This window comes from Grampus griseus (assembly GCF_964374135.1).
Source record: "Grampus griseus genome assembly, chromosome: 17".
Lineage (NCBI taxonomy): Eukaryota > Metazoa > Chordata > Mammalia > Artiodactyla > Delphinidae > Grampus > Grampus griseus.
This window is the reverse complement of record NC_139011.1, coordinates 69,927,337-69,931,886: the sequence shown is the minus strand read 5'-3', so window position 1 is coordinate 69,931,886 and position 4,550 is coordinate 69,927,337. Positions and strand designations below refer to the sequence as shown.

The 4,550-nt window shown below is 38.4% G+C and overlaps 1 pseudogene across 1 annotated transcript; it reads right to left on the bottom strand.

Moving 5' to 3' along the window:
- Nucleotides 1-3,276: 3,276 nt before the first annotated feature.
- Nucleotides 3,277-4,001, bottom strand: LOC309835421 (Golgi pH regulator-like; annotated as a pseudogene). Its single transcript has one exon. The product of its transcript is annotated as a Golgi pH regulator-like (transcript).
- Between the last annotated feature and the right edge of the window lie 549 nt (nucleotides 4,002-4,550).

Below are 4,550 nucleotides of genomic sequence, written 5' to 3'. Positions count from 1 at the left end.
TTTAAAATAGAACTGTGTCTCATCTCCAAATAGAACAAGAAAAATTGAGAAATGTTTAAAGCCACAAAGGCTGATTAAGATACGAATGAGACCCAGTCTCAGGACAAGGAGCAAATAAAAGTCACCATCGTACTCTTTGTAAGACCTTTGAATGGATTAAGGTGGCACCCAGTAAATTCTTTCATCTGGACAAAATAACTTGTAGAAAAGAAATAAGGACTAGGTTTCACAAAACTTGATAAACTCAAACTACCTGTAATTAAGTCTAGAGAGAGGGAGGCATGACTTGAAAATGATGTGGATATGGCTGTTGTCTCATGGAGCTAACTTGAATCCACACACAAAAAATTTTAATAGTTTCTGAGAGACATTTAAGTCCCAAAGCAGCCTTGCCGGGATTAAAAAAGACTGTGATTTTTTTGTTTTTTTCCCTAAATGAGATTGTGACTCTTTGAGCCATAATGAAAGATCTTAGGATAATAATAATGTATCAATATTGGTTCATTAATTGTGACAAATGTACCATATTACTGTAAGATGTTACTAATAAGAGAAACATGGTGTTGGGTATATGGGAACTCTGTACTCTCTCAGCAACTTTTGTGTAAATCTAACACTATTCTCAATTAAGATTTTATTTTAAAAAAAGACCTTAGGGTCCCCAACATTCTACAGGCAGATAGTAGGATGAGGAAGCAGCTCAGCTGCCAGGGAGGACATATACTTCTTCAGACGTGACCAAAAGGAGTAATGGAAAACTACCTCCCCCAAGGTGGGGCCAAGAGCCACGAGAACAATGGAGAGAAGAGCTATTCCCAGGGAAGAGAATTGGAGCCTGAGCAAGGAACAATCCCTACCTCCAGGTTGGGAACTTGGCAATGTTTGCCCAGTGAGATTTTAGAATTGCTACAGATCTGTCATTGCTTCCCCTTCTGCAATGGGCTATTTATTTTTGGAAACCTGTCTCTGTTCCACTATGGTATGTGGCGTCCCAAATAATCTAGGATTATGGTACCCCAGAATGAAAGACCCACAGAACGTACCTGAACCTGACTCACACCTCAGAGTACGGCTGCCACAGCTGCCCAGCCAACCTGTAGGCAAGATGTAAAAGTTTTGTTATCGTAAACCACTGAGAATTTTTTGGTACATGGCAAAACTTGATTAATACATCTGGCAAAGGTTCCCAAAGAACTGAGGAATGGCTCTAGATGGGATCTGAGCCTACTAAAGGTGAGAGAGTAGGTGGAGGAGAAAGTTGTAGTACTTCTCTGGACAACGATCAGCTCTATTTCCAAAATCAGGTTAGAGTATTCGAAACATCACATCCACAAGGTATATCAGAAATGTCCTCAAATGACTCGAGTCCAGAATTTTTTATCAAACTTTAATAATTAGCGATACTATTAAAACCCAGACAATAACTATAGTTCCAAACAAGGTCCTATTACAAAGAAATTCCTTGGGAATGAGACTGAGATATAGAATGTTAATGAATCTTAGAACCGCTTAATGTTTTTGTTTTTATTTATTTATCTATTTATGGATATTTTTAGAACCTGTTAGATCATTTTTATGAAGAACACACAAATTATAACAAAATCGCAACTGCATTTTTCTAGTACCTTGAAGGCAATTATTAAAATAAGCATCTGAGATAAAAATTAACTCCTCTATTTATATAAAAACATTAAAAATTCACTTGTTCATTTGTTGAGCCATAAACTTGCACCCATTAAGATGAATATAGAAAGAATTAAAACTCTTTTATTGCAAAATAATTTGAGTCTGCCAACAATGGATAAATTAATAATAATTTTGACATTTTTTTGCTCCAATGCAAACTTTATATATTTAATTTCATGCTAAGCAATATTTGATATAACAAAATACCAACATAAAATAATTCAGATTTATCCATGGAGTTTGTTTTAATGGGAACTGACCTATGTTTAATGATTGCAAACCACTTTAACAGGTTTTACTTGTTTATATAAGAGACATTTTTAAAAAGACATTTATTTTTCACTTTTCCTGGCATTAACTAGGGACAATCTTGCCACAATTCTACTTTACAAAACTACAAGGAAGGAACGCTCAATTTGATGTTCATGTAAAATATAATTACCCACTTTTCTTCCTTTACAACATGTACTCCATAGACAAGATGACAAGCCAAGGGGTACATAATACACTGCCTGTCATTAGTAACAAGTATGCTCTTCTGAAATTACTTTACAATAGCACGTATTCAGAATACCCCTTACTCGCTTTTTGAACTACTATGGATATTATAGCACTTTAACAAGTATCGCCTGTTTCAAATCAAAGATATAAATAGGAATTTATTAAATAAATGAATAGACCAGGTACAATCATAAACAAGTATTGTAAATTTTAACATATACAAAGTTTCATCTCTGCCCATGACCTTAAGGTGGTTACACGGGCAGGCTCTGGGTCCCTATGCCAGGATTGCCGAGAGATACAGCTCCTCCATATTGTCCTAAAGAAATATCACACATTCTCCAAGGCTCTTCAAAGCCCACCTACTGAATGAAGTCTTTCTTGAGTCTCCCGAGCATATGTGAGCTCTTCTTCCTTTAAATCCATACCATAGCTGGTTTACCCCTCCATAATAATGATAAAGCTAATAATAACCCAAATCCCACTGACTCATCCTTGAGAACTTCCAATATGCTTCATCCACGCTAAACTCTACATTCGCCATCCATCTCATTTCTTCTTTGCAGCGCTCCTACAAAGCAGGTGTCATTATTCCCACTTTATAGATGAGGAAACTGGGCAAAGATTTGAACTCAGGATTTAACTGAGTTCATTTGTGGTTGTTGTTGTTAACAATCTCTGATTTTGATGAGAGTCAATCTCAAGGGAACGTCATAACCTTCTCCACGTGATCCTTGACTTAAACGGAAGCTCATGTGTTTGGCCCAGCTACCTTAGATCTCTCTTACCCCAGAATTCCAGTCTATTTTCTCCCCTTAGTTTCTTGGCTCTTTGCAGCCCCACCACCCAGCAAACTGTACCAGCCTCAAATCCAAACAGGGTGCTCCTGGCTGAGGACTAGCTTGAGTCATTTCTCTCTCTCATTTCTAGCTGATGCTACTCATGATCACAGTATCATCTGAGGAGGAAGGTGTAAGCTGGAGGTAGAATATGCTACCACAGCATTTTGTTTGTTTAAAAACATGTTAGGCCCCGGTCCCCTGCATTTTTTCCCTCTTATATCCAAATTCTGACACCAGAGGCATGAGTTCAAGGTGCCATATGCTTCTCTGGTGCCTGTCTATGGGCCAAATAGAGGAAGAGTATGCTGGAGAGAGCACTGACCAGGAAGATGACATCAAACCAACGGTGACAGAAGTTGAACTGCAGCTCTCCAAGAACTTCGGTGACTACGGTGCGGTACTCCAGAGGCAAGCTCATTCGGATCAGCAGCACAGAGGAGACGAAGTACGTGCCCATTACCTGTGCTAATAGCAGGACAATGACATTGGAGGACTTACTGCTGGATATGGCATAGAAGAACCTGGTAAGAGTGATCAGCACCCCTCTAATAGGCGTGACAATGATTATTCCAATCAGAATGAAGGAAATGTGCTGGGACCAGAACTTCACATCAAATGGCATCCCCAGATAATTCGATCTCAATGCCTCTTGTGACTGGATCAGTTTTCCCAACTCGGTCAAAAACGATATTAATGGTTGCCATGAAAATTTTCCAAACATAGTAAATAGAGAACAAGTAACCCAGAAAATTAAAATATTTCCCCTTGAAAGTTTTGGGAGTATTCTATTCTCTCCTTGGTAGCATAGAGATCAGCTGTTTCCAGAAAAAGCTGCCTGCTTAGTTCTTCCAAAGCATCCACTTCCTGTTGAATAAGAGTAAGATTTTCACTTCCTGGTACTGAAGTGGTAACACTCTTTATCATTCCTCAGAATCCTGATGGTTTGTTATGCACCTCCCCTTTCTGGAACATAGTAGCTTCAAGCACAGGATTTAACTCCAAAAATGGTGATCTTAACTGGAATACTTGGCTTGCATTTGAATTGTATGTGATTTCTGTCTCCCTATTCAGTTGGGGAGTTCTTTGGGCAGGTACCATATGTGACCGGCTCTGTATCACTTTATATCCCTTCATAGTGTCTTGCATAGTAAGAAGTGAAAACAAATACTGGATTTTCTATATTCCAAAAAGCAGCTACTCTTTCCACATTTAAATGTCTCTTAAATTGGAACACATTCAATTGGTGTCTTGATTTACATGGTGGTCTTTTCCTTCTTTCCTCTCCTAAAAAGCTGTTATTAGCCCTTAGGTGTTTCCTATCGCTATAATCTTAGGATCAAGTAGTAGTTAAACTTGGATAGAAGTTTAACCACCAGAGGAAAGATTAGGTCACTGTGGAGGTAAGTTCCTTTAGATTTCTGAATGCCACCTGGGTATTAAGCAGAGCAGAAATCCAGAGGGGAATCCGTTCGAAAGGGAAAGGGAAGGTAATCAGAGGTAGCGCATTAGATATAAAACGTT